The sequence below is a fragment of the Panthera leo genome, chromosome B1 (assembly GCF_018350215.1).
Source record: "Panthera leo isolate Ple1 chromosome B1, P.leo_Ple1_pat1.1, whole genome shotgun sequence".
NCBI lineage: Eukaryota > Metazoa > Chordata > Mammalia > Carnivora > Felidae > Panthera > Panthera leo.
Window position 1 is genome coordinate 153,766,323 of NC_056682.1, and position 18,492 is coordinate 153,784,814.

An 18,492-nucleotide genomic window follows, 5' to 3' on the forward strand; every position below is an offset into this window, starting at 1 on the left:
CACATGAGGAAAACATGCAGTTGATTTTAACACTGCATAGTCCGTGAATATCTCAACTGTGAATCTAGAAATTTTAAGTTGCGAGCATTTTCTTTCAGAAGCAAAGATACTTTACTTTTCAAGAAGCATACATTTTAATTACCACTGGATTCCTGTATTGTATTTGACTTATGCTTTTCTTCTTTAATCAACTAGTACTGTATCTATTTCATAGGAATTTGACTGACATTTAAGGAAAACTCTCTTCCCCGCATGTTAGCAACACACATTGGTGGATGACTAATACTTTAGTTATGAAAATTTAATACTAATTTGTATATTTACCTTGAGCATTAAGTATCTCTTATAATATTTGCTTAATATTATTGTAAAAAGATAAATGAGTCCCAGTTTGCCCTCCAGGAGTCTACGGGAATTATAATGAAATAGACCTCAGCCTGTTCTCTTGGAAAGAAGTCGCAAAAAGGGAAAGGAATTGTGGCAGAGCCATCTTTATTTCCAGAAAATGAAACATAGTAAACACTCATTAAATATTTAGTGAATGAGTTTCTAAAGGATAAGCATAATAACATAATATAGGTATAATGCCCAAAAATGTATTTAGTACAGTTGGTATATAAGATTAATTAGTGTTCATGGTTATTAAAGTTATTAACTACTGTTATTAATTAATAGTCCAGTATAGGGTTATTGACTCCACCTAAGGTGATACTGAGCGATCTTGAAAAGTTAGTATTCGTTCACATATAGAATCTAGAACACTATCCAAGAGAAGTATAGTATGAGTTACATACTATGCAGTTTAAACCCTTATATTAAACACACTAAAAACTTTAAAATAAACAACTAAAATTAATTCTGATAACATTTTATTTATCTGTATATATCCAAAATAATAATATTTCCACATCCAGTTAACATGAATCATTTTCAATTAGGTATTTACTCTTTTATTGTTTCTGTACTAAGTCTTCAATCCAGGGTGTATATGATACTAATGGTACGTCCCAATTTGGATGCAAAATTTTTAGCAGAACTCTTTTCTCTTTCTTTAGAGGTCAAATTTTTCCAGGGAATAAAATAGAATCACATACCCAAGTTTCTCCAACCACACTTAAAAGTTTTTAAATTGCTGGATAAATGAGTCTGTAAATGTAAATTTTAATTAATTAAAATAAATAAAATTACAAACACAGTTCCTCTTCTGCCCTAGACACACTTGAATCTCATGTGGCTAGTGACCATCATATACTGGACAGTGCAGGTCTAGAGAAGATTCATGATAAACTAAAAACAGTTTAAAAGAATGTGGCTCAAGTAAACTGTCTTTATTTCACACTAAATATTAAAATGATTCTAATTTAATCCTGTCAAAATGACAGTACTCTCCAAATTGATCTACAGATTCAACACAACCACTATCAAAATCCCAAAAGAATTTTTGTAGATATTGACAAGCTGATACTAACATTTATATGAAAATTGAGGGGACCCGGAATTGCGAAATTCTGCCCCCAAAAGAAGTAAAAATTGGAGGAATCATACTTCTTTGACTTCAAATTTAGTACAAAGCTATGTCACTGGTCAAGACATAGTGATAGCAGGAGTAGATAGATATATCAATGAAATAGAATTCAGATTCCAGAATAAAACTCTTACATTTATGGTTAATTAATTTTCAATAACATATTAAGACAATTCAATGAGGTAAGAAGAATCTTTTTAACCAATGATGCTGGAAAAACTGGATACTCACCTGCAAAGGAGTGAAGTTAGAGTCACATTTAAAGATTACATAAAATTAACTCAAAATGGATCATTGATCCAAATGCAAGAGATAAAAAATATGACTTAGAAGATATATCTTAGAAGAAATATTCTCAGAAAAATATTTCCTAGAAGAAAGTTTATGAGGAAACTTTGTGACTTTGAGTTAGGCACTGGCTTTCTTCTTTCTTTCTTTCTTTCTTTCTCTCTTTCTCTTTCTTTCTTTCTTTCTTTCTTTCTTTCTTTCTTTTAATCTTATTTATTTATTTATTTATTTATTTTTGAGAGAGAGAGAGAGAAAGAAAGAGAGAAAGAAAGGGAGAGGAGAAGGGGCAGAGAGAGAGGGAGAGAGAGAGAGAACCCCAAGCAGGTTGTATGCTGTCAGCACAGAGCCTGACATGGGGCTTGAACCCACAAATTGTGACATCATGAACTTGCCAAAATCAAGGGTCAGACGCTTAACTGATTGAGCCACCTAGGAGCCCTAGCACTTGATCCTTAAAGAAGACATCAGAAGCACAAAAGGCAAAAGACAAAAAAAAAAAAAAAAAAAAAAAAAAAAGATAAATTTGACTGCACTGAAATAATAAAAACAAATTCTGTGCTGCAAGCAATACTATCATGAAAATCAAATGAAAACCAACAGAATGCAACAAATATTTGCAAACCATATATCTGATGAAAGGCTTACATTCAGAATACAAAGTACTCATAAGTCAATAATAAAAACAAACAACACAATAAAAACAGAGAAAAATCACATAAGTGGTCTTTTGCCCAAAGTAGATAAATGGTGAATAACCACATCATTAATCATTAAGAAATGTTTGTGTACAGGCTTTGTGTAAATATAATTTTCTCAATTAATGTGGGATTAAATAAGTAATTACCTAGTTACTTGGGTGTAAGATTAAATCATATGGTAGATATATATTTAACTTTATTATGAAGTACAAAACTAGTTTCCAAAATGAATGTACGATTTTATGAGAATTCCCATTACTCTTCATATTTGCCAACACTTGCTATTGACATATATTTTAAATATAGCAATATGTATGAAGTGATACTTTTTGTGGTTTTAATTCATATTTCCCTAATGACAAAATAATGTTCAATACATGTCCACATGTTTATTTGCCATTTCTTTATCTTTGGTGAAATGTCTACTTAGATCTTTGCTCACATTTAATTGGGCATGAATGAATCTTAAATTATTTTCTCTGCAGGTTGAATGGAACTAAAACCACTACATGATAAACTCACATATGACAACTAGAAGTGTAGTGTAGTATATTCTGTAAAATGGAATTGGTATATGTAACAAAACTATGTATTAATTTACCCCTTGAAAGAGTAATCTTTCTTCTGGAAGTAAACTCTGGAGCTATACTCTATTGAACACACACACCCACATGTATCATCAATGAAAGTATTTAATTGAATATTGGTAACAATCTTAGATACTCATTTATGGAAACCTTGCTATTTAAGCTGTGAAACACCTATATAATAGAGAAATATACAGTTATAAAAAACAATGAGAAATATGATGTGATATCAAGGATATACCGGTAAGAAAAAGTAACAAGATGGTTAGTATAAAAATGTATACATAATATGTGATACAAAACCTGTTGTTTAAGAAAGGGGAGAAAATAAGAATACATTTGCTTATTTTCAAGAGTAAGCATAGGAAAGATAAATCAGAATCAAATGGAAATACTTAGCCATATAAGGTGAGTGAGGATAGGCTAGGAATGATGGAGATATCTATAATTTCAATGTAGTTTTAGTTACATGTACTTTTGTTTTGATCATAATCTTATACTACATATAAGACATAAAATAAAGTTAAATTAAATATAAATAAAAATTAAATTAATAAAATTAAATAAAATTGTGATAAACTCTAAAACTGGATAAACTGTAAAATTGAGGAAAAAATTAGTTTCCCTTTTTATCAAATTAATAATGTAACTACACAGAAAAATATATATAACTCAAGTAAAATTTGAATACATAGTCTTCCAGGATATACATAGTGTGAATCTATCTTATGGAAAAATATATATATATAATATAAAATGTTTTGCATGTTAACAGCTTTTTCTTTGTCATGGCATTACTATAGTGTTTTGAAATTTTGTGTTGTTGTAGGATAAAACAAATGAGTAAATATATTGATATTTTGGGGAACCAAGTTTCTTATTCTGAGAAAATAAAGTTACAATAATGGATATGAGGAAGACAAGGAAGAATACTGTGATTTTTTATATTTGAATTGGAAATAGTGGTATGAATTCTCCATATTTTAAAAGTATATATTTCTAGCTTTGTCCTCTGAAGGGACTTGAAGTTATAATACTCTAATAGCATATATAACCTATATGTTTGTTATCTGTAATTCTTGACTAAAAGAAATCAGGACACTTTGAATATATGGCAAATTCCATGTCAGGCGCAGGGAAAATATAAGATGGCCGTGGCCTACCTTGTTCTGTCAGAAAGCAAAGACGTGTTAGAAGACTACTGAAAACATATAAACAATACAGGAAAATGCTTGAACTGGTTCCCAATTTTGAGGATTTTGACCATTAAAAAAAGGGCCATGTGGATAATATATTAAAGAAAAACCCCATGAATTCACAGTGACACTTGAAAATTGGGAAGAGAGGGAACTCTTTATAGAAGGGTGTTAGCTACTAAATGTAGAAGACAGAATGTAATTAGAAAATCATCATTGTAAATTTTCAAAATTATTACTCCTTCAAATACTTCATGTAACAAAGAGAATACAAAGACAACTTTTTGATAGAGAGCTCTGGGGGAGACCACTCTAAACAAATATTCAAATTCAACATTACCAATAATAAGATAAAATGACACAGTATGCCTCCTAATGTGATACTTTGAAAAGTAAATAATGTTAGGGGAGAAAAATGTTTAACCTGAACATAATCATGAGCAAAGATTTACTCAGCTTCAGATCGTGACATTCTACAGAACAACTGGTCCTTTAAAATATCAATATCATTAAAGACACACACATATATAAGCACACAGTGAGACATTTCAAGCATTTCTATATTAAAGAATATGAAAAAGACATGACAAATAAACACAATGGCTTAATAGGTGGATCCTGAATGTAGAAAATAAAAACCATGTATATTGACCTAGTTTTTTAGGACCAGGAGTTTTTAGGATGATTAGAGTAAATTTAGTAAAGATTTGTGCAAGGTCAAGGATTATGACATGTAAGCATAATTTAAAATAATACAAAATACATCATTTAAGTACATCTTAATAAGTAGATGATGATGTTTCTAAAGAGGTTCAGGAAATAGATCAGTGGATTGCTATTTACTTCCCTCTCAGTAGCATGCATCTATTTATTGGAAACAAAATAAAATTGCCTATATTGAAGTTTCCATAACTGACTATATTTATTTCCAAATAGCTTATGAGTGCTAGTAAAGTTTAATAACACATAGCTAGATTTATCTGCTTTTTTATGAATTAGTCAAGATGTGGGAATTTCTAGACTCAATCCCTTTTAGGGAAAATGAAAATGAAAGTAAATGCTCCAAAGGGAAACAAATTAATGGAAATCAGAAAAAACAAAAAACAAAAACACAATTTACTTTTATATTAAATAATGAGAATAGTATATATTACATAACAGAACTTTTTCCCCTTTAAATGAATATACTTTAATACAGAAAACACAGTATATTCATCTTGACTAATATTACATTCTATAATCTTTAGAGAAAATGACGAGGGGTAACGTGCCAGGTACTGGCAATAAATTTAAAGGATTTAGCCATGTTACTTTACATTAATAAACTAAAACAATATTTCTCAGAATAAATATTTTTATTTATTGCTCTCAATTCCAATATGTATGTTAAAAACAAAAGGCAAAAAACTGAGGATCATAAATAGAGAAAGCTAAAATGGGATCTCGGCTATGTTGAAATACATACAAATAAGATTAAATAAGAATGGGAAGAAAAGCTCTTATTTTCAAATATGCCATATTTTGTTTCTCAAAAACTTCTATGTAATGCAAAATAGTGCCAAGAGCAATATAAATAAAAATTGAATCTAATATTGAAAATACCAATTTAATGCAATATTGTATAGTATTTGTGTATAAAGATTTTAAATCAGATGAAGATTCAATAAATGGTAATTCTCACTTAGAATATTGGAAAGAAATAGTTTACATATATTTAATGTTACATAAGAATGTATGAAAGTATACGCATGTGCACCTGTGTGATTTTAGGACGCTTTATTTTCAAATGACCTAAGCTAGGACCTACGAATATCCTTCTTAAAATGTCTGTCCCTCTTCTCCCTGGAGAATTGCTCTCATAAACTTTATCAACTGCTCTGTAATGTCTTCTATGATGCATTCAAAAAGATTAAAAAAATTGATTACTCTCGCTACTAAAGTCTCATATTTTAACATATTTTTATTATCATTTAATATTATCTTATGTTGTTCATTTCAGCTACGTGTCCAGGAGAGAAATTTATAGACTGGCATTTAAAAAGGATAATTTAGGGGCGCCTGGGTGGCTCAGTCGGTTAAGCATCCGACTTCGGCTCAGGTCACGATCTCACGGTCCGTGAGTTCGAGCCCCGCGTCTGGCTCTGGGCTGATGGCTCAGAGCCTGGAGCCTGCTTCAGATTCTGTCTCTCCCTCTCTCTCTGCCCCTCCCCCATTCATGCTCTGTCTCTCTCTGTCTCAAAAATAAATAAACGTTAAAAAAAATTTTAAAAAAATTAAAAAAAGGAAAATTTACTGAAAATAAACACAATTGTGATAAGGTAATATTTACAAGTAAATCATCAAGCCAAGTACTCTTACTTCTGGGCAGATCACTAATCAGGGTCCTCAATCCAGTGTCAGTCACACATTCTACTGGGTTGTAGTCACTTTATTTCCTGAAGATACAATCACCTCTGATTAGCTTGGTCAGGGCCAATAGCTCCTAGATACAATACTTTTCAAATTATTTACAGAATACCACAAAGAAACTAATTTAAAGCATTTCTTTCAGTTCTATGTTGCTTTCTGTGCTTCCATCATGCATTACAAAATTTCTCAAAGATCCACAGTAACCCATAATGGACCTTAATCAGCAAAGGTAGGTATATAGATAGAGAGTTCCATGGCCCAAAATTGTTAGATTATAGTATAAGAGTGGAGTTTGTTTCCATGTATATGTGGTTTGTATGCACACACAGAAGTGTGCTTGAATGGACATGTGTTAAGCACTAAGCAGGCCTTTGTTAAAAGCAAGTGACGCTTTTTACATGTTTTATACTTTTCTTCCTCATAATAGTATGGATGTTAAAAAAGTAGAAATCATATGGGGGCGCTTGGCTGGCTCAGTCAGAAGACTTTGCTACTCTTGACCTCTGCATCGTGAGTTTGAGCCTCATGTTGTGTGTAAAGTTTAGTTAAAAATAAAAACTTTAAAAAGTAAAAATAATATATCCTTCTTTTTATATCCATTGCTCATTATAGTGAGAAGTATATAAAACTGGTGAATAAATGAATAATATATTTCAACATTATTAACCATTATAATTAATTGAGAAATAAAAATAAGTAAAATAGTTCTAAAGATAGATAACTAATAATATTGTGATATATTTCATTAAAGAGAGACACAACCTGAAGATATTATTTATTTTAAACTCTCCACTAAGAAATTTGTCAATCTAATGAATATTTATTGCTAACAAGATACCAGAGATCATCTACTTTAAAAACAAAACAGTATTTCAAGTGAAGATACTGACACTCAGAATATTTAAGAAAGTGCTTAAACATACATGGGTAAAAAATTGCCAAATCAGAATTGCCACATAGGTCTTCTATCTCTGCAACCCTTAACTTCAAGATAAAATATCTCAAGGTCTTAGATGGTTAAAATGAATGCATTAGAAAACAATCACTAAATGTAGATACACTATTGATAGGAATAAACATTAATTGCTAAGAATAAAAGCAATTAACAATTAGCATATCAATCATAACAAAATTAAAAGTCAAATTTATATAATAGGGACAAAGATACAAATACCACAATAATATCCAAGGACTACATAAAAATAAGTCAGTTAATTCTTTTTCAGTTTACTCTTTAAGAAGAAAGGAAATTATTTAGTGGGTTTTTGGCAGCATGGGGTAAAATTTCAACATACTTAAAATAAATAACGACCCAAACACTGAAACTAAAAGATTCAGTTACCTAGAAAAGTACACTTAATTTGAATAGCTCATTTTACATTGGAAATGCGTAGCATGGCAAGTTAATTTATCTTCCAAAATGACACTTTCATGAAAGTGAAGGGGGACTCTGAATAACTGTACAGGGAGAAGAGGCATAAACCAAGCCTATCCCAGGCCAACCATGGCAAACATTCATGCCAGGAATAAATACACAGTTTCTATGTATTTTAGAGATGCATATTTGTGCATAACATCTCTACGTAGCACAAAGCCTATACTACTACCTTCTAGACATCAGAAGTGAGTAAAATAAAATACGTATTTTGTTAATAAAACTGTAGCCAAGTATCCAGTGCAAGTTGTTTGAACCCAATCTTAGCAAATACAGGGCACCAATGAGGATATTTCAAAAAAAGAGAACAGCGTGTAAAATGTATCATGGAAATGAGAATTACATGGCATATATGTGAATAGGGCAAGTCCTAGAATAGATGATATGTAAGCAAAGAAATGCAAAATTATTTCATAAGAGAAAACTTTGAGATTACAACTATGACCTGAAATCCTTTGTATTTGACACTGTAGGTTGGAGCTCTAGAATACACCATCAGGGCTCTGTTATAGGAAGATTACTCTTGAATTATTTTCAAGGGTAGTTCTGAGGGGTTGTTTTGTTTTGTTTTGTTTCGTTATGAGAAAGACTACTGAATTGAGATTAAATTGAAATACAGATAACTTACATTAGGGTACTGGTCAAGTGGATGGAGATATAAGACATTATGCATGGAATAGATGGTCCCAAGCAAGAGGTTAAATGAAAAATGAGTATGGCCTGGAGAGGAATAAACACTCAGGAGTCAAAAACAACAGTGGAATACGACTGTGTTATTAATAGATACAGGAAACACACGGTAAAACAGGTTTCAAAAGTAAGATGAGTTGAGGTTGAATATTTAGGTTAATGTCACACAAACTACATGTTTTGTAAGTCATAATGAACTTCAGTCTATTTTATCAATAAAAAAAATTAGAATCAAGACAAAATTGACAGGATAAAGTTGTGGATGTAGTCATTAACTAACTTTGTTCATCAAAGATAGATATTCATTGTAATATTCCAGAGTAGAAGATAAAGCAGTATTTGAAGTCCTTAAAATACAGAATCAAATTTTAGTAAGGATAAAATAAGGCAAATCTATTAGTGAAATTAATCCTTTTTAGTATAATCTTAAAACATGTTGTTTTTGAATTGTTCATGCTTCAGATGTATATTATTTTAACTTTATTACTTCTTTCAAGGGAAACTTTCTTCTAATAATCACTTCCAATGTAAAGAAATTTAAATAATTGTTCTTCAAAGCAATTAAATCTGCCAAGATTGCATATCACACACACTTTTATTAGTCAGACTGCAATTGTTGAGAATGTGCTGAGACCCAGGCAGGTTAAATTCAAGGAAAAGACAATCAGTCCTTCAAAACTTGATTAAAAGTGCAAAAAGTTTTATTTCATGCTTTTAAGAGCTTGTAGGAATGAGTTTGTTCTGATCTACTAGTCTGAAAACAAAATAAAGGTCCAGAAAGGAAGGTTTGCAGTATACATTATAATTTTTTTTTATGTTTATTTTTTGACAGAAAGAGACAGAGTACAAGTGGGGGTGGGGCAGAGAGAGAGAGGGAGACACAGAATCTGAAGCAGGTTCCAGGATCTGAGCTGTTAGCACAGAGCCTGATGCGGGGCTCAAACTCACAAACCATGAGATCATGACCTGAGCCGAAGTCAGACACTTAACCGACAGAGCCACCAGGCACTCCTGGAATGTACATTTTAAAAATAGAAACCAACAGTATCATTAGTTTATAGACTTTTACAAAAATCGATAATATAAAATGAAAAGATCTCTTTTCCAATTTATCTTGTTGCTCCTCATTTTGCTGGATATTGTTAAATTTTTAATAACTGGAAAAACTGCCACAATAATATACAGTTCAATTACAAGAAATTCCTCCAATTTAAAATCCGCAAAAATACATGAAAATTTTCATATTTTATGGCCTTTATTATTTCTTAGACAGTTTAAACTTAATACCATTTACCCAGTTTTCTTTTGATCAAGAAAACTTTTCTCTATATTTTTTATAATAATTTACACTAGTTCCATTAGTTTTCTACAGTTTTAATATTTTGCTAGATATTATTTATTAACTAGGTTAGGCAAAACAGAAAAGCAGAGAAAGAAAATCTATTTTTAAAAACTTTAGTGCAATTATTTTTAATAGATAAATTAATTGTCACATATCCAATGGTATTTCCACAACCATGCTTCTCTTTGCTTTATTGAAGTCTTTACTATACCTGAATATTCCTTTTTTTTTTTTTAATTTTTTTTCAACGTTTTTTATTTATTTTTGGGACAGAGAGAGACAGAGCATGAACGGGGGAAGAGCAGAGAGAGAGGGAGACACAGAATCGGAAACAGGCTCCAGGCTCTGAGCCATCAGCCCAGAGCCTGACGCAGGGCTCGAACTCACGGACCGTGAGATCGTGACCTGAGCTGAAGTCGGACGCTTAACCGACTGCGCCACCCAGGCGCCCCCTGAATATTCCTTTTTACTGATATATTCAGGACTCCAGTTTTCCTCATGCCTCTCCATGTTCCCTTCCAGTGACATCTCTACCTCTTACACCTCCAAAATGGATTACACGTTTTGTATATCTATCATGTTTATTGTATGCCTCCTATGTCTATTATTAAATTTATTAATAGGTGAGTATATCTTAAAATATCTACATCCTCATTCTTCTTTTGCCTAATGAGCACCTAACATACACACAAAAGCTTTCTACTTAGTTTATTTGGCTGTCCAAATGTGCCTAAAACCAAAGGCTAAAACTGTTCTTATTCTTTAACCATAGTTATGCCCATGTGTTTAACTGTTTATTCCCCAAACTGAAGAATCACCTTTGAATTCTCTTTCCCACTACTCTAACATATGCAGTCTTGTATCAAAATCTGAAAGTTCTGCTCTTCCAATATCACTCACATTTGTCACTCCCTTTCCAGTCTAACTCAGTTTTGAAGGCATTAAGCTCTTCATATATGCATAATTATAGTATTATCCTAAGTGTTTTATTGGAGTCCATTCTAATTTATCACAAATGACACTACTGGATCAGTCTTCATTAAATAACATTTTCATTACAATTACTACTCATCTCGATGTGATCAGTTTTCAGTTATCGTGGACTATCAGAAATCCAGTACTTAAAATGATCCAGTATTTACCACAATTTTATCTCAAACTTTCTGTCTCACTATACTTTATAACCAACTGTTTTTGAACATCACCCTTCTGAAACTGCCTTTAAAATGCTACTTACTTTCTCCTCATCATGTCTCATCAATGTAATTTTTGTACAAGTGGCAATCTAAAAGTGATCTGTGACAGTAAATGTTTTGACATTTAAAATGTTTATTTATGTATTTATTAAAATCTATATAAACTAACACATTAAACTATGATTTCACAGATAATATATTAGATAACTGGATTACAGTTCAATTCTCTGATAAAATCCCAAACCCAGTAAAAAAGCATTGGCAGTATTCACATTCTAGATGTTTTAGTGTCTTCCTTTGTATTATTTTAATGGAAGTTCAGCAACAATAATTGTATTCTTACCTAGATTAAGACTTTTTCTATAACCGCATGCATAGAAATGGGAATAAAATTACTCTTTTTCTGTTTAACATCTCCTTATTTTGCAAATGATAACTCTGTTCCTGCTTTCATCATGTTACCACTTGAATAAATTCCTAAGATATATACATGATGACAGAATTTCCTTCACTTTTTAACAGTATCCAATCCAGAACTGGTTCTTAATTATGGAATCCTCCTGAGTGCAGCAAAAGCTCGAGTTCCGGCAAAAGGCCTGGTGTTAGGCAGAATGATGACCCCCTCCAAGAGGTCCAATAACTAATCCCTGGAACATATACACATATTACTTCACATGGCAAAAGAGACTTTGTAGATGTGCTTAAATTAAAGATTTGATATGAAAAGGTGACTTTGGATTATACAGTGTTCTCCATGTAAGCACAAGGATGTTTATAAGCATGAGGGAGGAAGCAAGAGAGTTCGTGTCAGAGAAGATATGACTGCCGGCTTAGGAGACAGAGGAACGGTCTCAAGCCAAGGAATGTAGTTTACCAAAAAGAATGGAGAAGACAATCACATGAATGTTTCAAGAAGGAACACAGAGTTGCCAACACTTTTATCCCAGCCCAGTGAGGCCCATTCAGAATTCTAATCTATAGAAAGCAAAGGTAATACATTGCATTCTGTTAAGCCACCAAGATTGTGGTGATTTATTAACATAGAGTTTTTCTCTACTGCCCATTAACAAGATGCCGCCTTTATTCCCCTGCAGTGTATCATCCCTTACTGCAGTAAAATTATTAAACCTGGATTTTTTTGATCACACATATGTTCCTACTAAACATTTGTTGGTTAACTTCATGAAAAGTGGAGGTTACACTGGCCAAGATTCCCACGGCCATGGACCAAAACCATGGACCCAACAATTCTGTGCCCATCTAAGATCTCTTGAGGCTACCTTACCTGAGGAACAAATTAAATTTTCATTTCATTCATTATACCTATATATATTTTAGGTTTAAAAAAATCTTGATTATTTAATTATTGAAAGTTGTACAACATATAACTTGTGAACATAGATGCTTCTTTAAATATATTGTTACATAAAGAAGAATATCAATTTAGGAATAAACATTGTCAGAAACAGTAATAAATTAGAATAAATGTGTAAATCCAAGATCATAATGTATTATAATTTTTCTATACTGAATTAATTTATTGTTCAGCATTAATTTGGACATGACAGCTGATGTGTAGAACAAAGGCAAAAGAGAAAAATTAAATGTCTTACAACTCACAGCCCATTGTCAAATCCTTGAGACAGGCAGAGTGACCTTCCTCTAGGAACTCAACTGCTTCAATGTTAATAGTTTGCCTAGGCCAAAAGGCAACTTTAACTTATTATTAGCCCTACCTCCAAGATCCTGTAAGTTTCCTTTAATATATAAAAATTCTTTTGGAAACTTCCTTTGTCTCTATCCTTCAAGATATATGCTAGCAATCATCCTCCAAGCATATGGCCCACCAATATATATCTGAAGCGTCTCATGACTAAGGTTTTACTTGACAGTAGTAAATAACATTTTCCTAACAACACCCGGCCACTCAAGGTCCTGGAAACCTTGCTTCCAACTTCCTTGGAGACTTATGCTATCCCTACCCCCATCCACTTGAAAGAATAAAATCAGCCACTCCTCGCAACCCCAGCGCAGCTCTTTCTGCCCACAGGTCCTCTCCCCAAGCTTTAATAAAAAAAACCATCTCTTTGCACTGAAGACACCTCCAGGATTCTTTCTTGACCGTTCACTCCTGACCCCAACATTTCCAATGAATAGCTATTTTAGACAGATATCAGTTTAAGTTTGGCAACTACTGTGGACAATCCTGTGTCTACATTTATATGGATTAATGTTCTTAAGTGAAAGTAAGATAGTTTGTTTCCGATTATCATAAATCTGTACTTATCCAAAATTAGTGATTAATCAGTATGTATTCTCTTTGCTTTAACTCTTGTACCTTTATGTTTATAAAAAAAGGGGGGGGATAACCAATGTTAACGTCCATTTGGAAAAAAGGAAATTCATAATTCTAAAACAGAAATAAAAACACTGGTTATGCCCATACAATATGTTTCCTAATTATGGAACTATGGAAAAAATTCCATCACATGAATTTTTTCTCTTTATAAGAGAAAAAGGAGAATCATAAATGTTCTGGGCAGACATGGCCCAGAAGAAAATGTTTCTTGAAAGAACATATTTCTCCTATACTCTTTATCAGTCCAGATGAAAAAATATCATCTATTCATCCTTGAATGTATCTACAGAATGGTTATATCTTTGCATTAGAGTTTTCTTCTCTTACTTTTTTTTTTCTTTCAGATGACAGCTTTGGGTATATATTCAAATGGAAATAGAAAAGCATTAAAAAGTGCAGGTAAGAATATTGCACAATATTCAGTGACTTTCTCTAAATGGAGTCAGCTCATTTTCATCAAATTTTAAAGGGAAATGATTGCATTTATACAGCAATGCTTTTTTTTTTCCTTAAAAAGATATACTGAATACGGAGAAGAGAGTATAAACAGGTAATCAGAAAATATCTGTTCAGAAAACTATTCTCAAATTATTAAGGAAAGTAATCTACTTGAAATAAAATACATACCACTCATGAACTAACAAGTGTTATCATTTAACTAAATTTGAGAGCACATCAATAATGTTTAAGTTAGTGAAAGTATTTTAAAACAAGGAAAGTGTGTATGGATGATGCTGCCTCACAAAATAATACAGACAAGTGTAGTATCTGTATTAAAAAATAAAAATAAAATAAAAACATATCCTTAAATATTCTTATTTAAGCACTACAAATATTCCAAAAATATTCCATCCCCTGCTCTTGATTCGTCATAGTTAATAGTTTCTATACAAAAAGTCAATATTGAGACTGTTCTTTTCAGTGTACAAGAAGGACTAGTCCTGACTGAATCCTATTATGTATTTCTAATGATCAGTGGAGTATACTCATCATGGTCACAGTCAGATAATATAAAAGGATAGGAAAAAAGGAACTATATGGAGAAAATAATAAATACACATATTCTTACAGGTTTACATTCTATTCCTCTTTTCTAAATACCTTCTTTGTATACATTGTCTTATGCTACTTGAGATTCAGTTTCTTTTGTATTTTCATTTCAAACCTTGAATGCTGTCTGAAATTTATATATGTATGTATGTATGTATGTATGTATTTATTTATTTATTTATTATGCATATATTCCTTAAATAGAAACTTTAGCGTCATCTGATCCTTTAATTTCAGCTTCTCTTTTATCATCACTGACTGTACTGAAGATCCTTTGTCTTCTGGCTTTACTAACCAACCATTGCAGGGGTGAGTGTAGATATAAACTAATCGTTACATCACTTGGATGAGACTATCTGAGGGCTAACATGGTGTAGTAGAGATATCGCAGTACTTGTAGTTGGACCACTCAAGTTTGTAACTTTTATACCTTTATTGTCACGTTCTAGCTACATTATTTGGACACGTCACTTAAGTTTCTTGAACCCCATTTGTGTAAACTGATAATAATGCCTAGACCAATGAGTTAGCGTGAATATTATAACTGATAATATTTATCTAAGGGGTTAGCACTGTGTTTCATTCATTGAATTTTTCATTGATTTATTAACTGCATAAACTACTGTGACACAGAATGCAAAGTGTTATTTACTCAGGTTCCTTCATACACATTCAGGAGTTTTATATGATAAATAACAGAATTTTCTATCTTCTTTTTGTTGTTGCTGTTAGCACAATACAAGTAAGAATGCTATATAATCAAGATACATAAGCTTTATTTTTCTTTTTGTTTTTTTTTTAATTTTTAAATGTTTGTTTATTTTTGAGAGAGAGAGGGACAGAGTGTGAATGGGGGAGGGGGCAGAGCTGCCCAGGCGCCTCGATAAGCTTTCTTTTTAGATGACTTTCTTGTTTTTCATTTCAAAAAAATCTTTTTTCTATAGTCATATTTGATAGAAACCAAAGCAGTGCTTAGGTCAAGGATTTTATTTTCTTGAAGTTTTCAGTGTTTTAAAACAGCAAACTCTTTCCTGTTTATTCTAGGTGGAATTGACAACCAGATAACACATTCATAAGAAATACCATTACAATTAAAAAAATAACCTGGGATTCCTGGGTGGCTCAGTCAGTTAAATGTCCGACTCTGGATTTCAGCTCAGGTCATGATCTCATGGTTCATCAGATTGAGCCCCTTGTCAGCCTCTGCACTGTCAGCATGGAGCCTGCTTGGGATTCTCTCTTTCCTTCTCTCTCTGCCCTTACCCTGCTCTCTTTCTCTCAAGATAAATAAACATTAAAAATTATGTACTAAAAAAATTCTGAGTAGCATTAGAAAAAAATCCCTTGCCTATTGAAAAAGTAAGTTTCCAAAACCGTCAAGCATACTGAGAATACCAGGCAATAGAGTTATTTTGTCTTTAGAAATTACAATTTAAACAATAGAAATAAATCTAGCAATGTGAAAAAATATTTGTCATAAGACTAATATTAGCAGACAAAATTGTTTAAAATGTCTCATCAGGAATATAAACTTCATTTAGCTTGAATGCTATGGCTGATGCTTAAAACAGACCATAGGAAAGCAGTTTGGAGCCTAATTTCAGAGAAATCTCAATCCATGGTAGCTGAGCAAAAGAAAAAATAAAAACCTCGTAAGAGTTTTCTCCTATTGTAAATTACCACACGTGGATATTTATTTACATCAAGTTTATAAGAGTTCTACTCAGTTGAAAAATTAACTTATGTTGGGCATAAAATATTCAATTTATTTAAAGAAGATATGTCAAAAAATAATTCTTGACCTAGTTCCTAAGTTACAAATCTATCTGTGATACTTCAACAAATTCATAACTTTTATACATTGAAAAAGAATTAATTCTATGTCCTTAAAACATCATTACTTGGTCTTACTCTTGATCTAGTCATATAGAAAGTAAACTTTTTTTCTAACGTCTTAATCTCAGTCAAATATAAGAACAAAAGTGATGGTTTTCACAGATTTTTTTGTGGGGGGACAGAAACTGTAGATACAAATTTTATTGACAAATAATGTCACCATTTCAGAGTGGAGAAAAGCAACATTTAATTATTAGGATGCTGAATAGAAAATGTACTTGCTTTGATTTTAGATATAGTTAACATCTTTCTCTTATATTCAGAAGTTATAGAACATTCATAATATAAAGTTACTTCGGTTCCTAAAGAGTTTTCCATAATTAATTCCAAAACATAGATATTAGTGTTCAATGTGCAGTCAGAAACATTGGGGGAGTCTCCCCTTTAGTACTGGGTTGGTTGGCAAAGATCTCTCATGTTCTATTTCCGTATTTGTAAAATAAGGATTTTATGAGCAGCTTCTTCAAATATGACTGTTGTGTGAAATATCGTATGCAATAGCACTTAGAGTACAAAACATCTTTCCTCTAGTTCTTTTTATGTTAGAAGAGTTTTTGAATAAATATCTTAATTCTTCAAGTCAAAATTAAATTACTACAAAATTGTTATCTCATGAGAATACAAATAGCATTTTTTTTTTCTGAATTGGATTTATACTCCCTCTCCTTTTTCCTTTGTATCTTCCTTTATTTCGAAACAACCTTAAGGATTCTTTATTCTGAACATTTTTTTATCAGAAATTTCATAAAATGGATTTTACTATTACATAGAAAATTTAGCATTATAGGTCAGGGGAGAGGTTTCTCTGGCTTTTCAGACTATCTTTTGGTGTGGGGCTATGTCATTTATCTAACTTTAACAGATGAGATAGGAGTGAACAAACAAGACTGGATTTTAAAAATAAAAGCAAAACATCAAAGGCAAATTAAGTGAATGTGTAAATAGGTATATCCCACCCAAAATAATAATAATAACAACAACAATAATAATAACAATAATAATTCTTCAGCATCACCCAATGAGTGTATAAAATTAAAGAATTGTTTTTTGTCCTAATATTTTAAGTTCTGCCTCACAAACGTATCTTAATGAACCCAGCAGCGCATAGGTCAGGTCTCAAGTTTTCACACACGCACACACCCCAAAAACAAACAAAAAACCGTGATATTGTCAGAAGATATTCAAAATGACTTAATTTTTTGAGTTTTAGGATTACACAGGAGATTCACTTTATGCTGCCATATTACTTCTTTGCCGAACAACTTTCTGCCTTTACCAGTTCTCTTAACTTCAGAGCTGCTCAGATGGCATCTCCCGTAGGCCTCAGTGGAAAAGACCCCAACCCTTCGTTAGTAATTCATTAGGTCTAATGAAGTAGTTTCTCCACCGGTAAGCAAGAATTTTTCTTCTTTAAAGAATATGGAAAATGAAATAGACAATATTTTTTCAATTAAAATTTATTTTATGTCGTGGACAGATAGGATATTTGTCCTATATATATATATACACACACACACACACACACACACACACACACATATACATATATATATACACATATGTATATGTATATGTACATATATATGTATATATATATGTCTATGTATATTTATTTATTTATATGTGTATATAAATAAATAATTTATTTATAATAAATAAATAAATAAATACATTTAATTTTTTAAAATATTTATTTATTTTTGAGAGAGACAGAGACAGAATGCTAGTGGGAGAGGGACAAAGAGAGTGAGAGAGAGTGAGAGAGAGAGAGAGAGGGAGAAACAGAATCCAAAGCAGGCTCCAGGCTCTGAGCTGTCAGTA

The 18,492-nt window shown here is 31.7% G+C and overlaps 1 long non-coding RNA gene across 2 annotated transcripts; it reads left to right on the plus strand.

The window, feature by feature from the left end:
- The first annotated feature begins 14,083 nt into the window (after positions 1–14,083).
- On the plus strand, positions 14,084–18,035 carry LOC122218196. 2 transcript variants are annotated; one of them, XR_006201937.1, is made up of 3 exons: positions 14,084–14,124; positions 15,013–15,084; positions 17,882–18,035. It is a non-coding gene; the product is annotated as an uncharacterized LOC122218196 (long non-coding RNA). The 2 variants fall into 2 exon arrangements; XR_006201936.1 differs by lacking the exon at positions 17,882–18,035 and adding an exon at positions 15,820–15,867.
- The last annotated feature ends 457 nt before the right edge of the window (positions 18,036–18,492 follow it).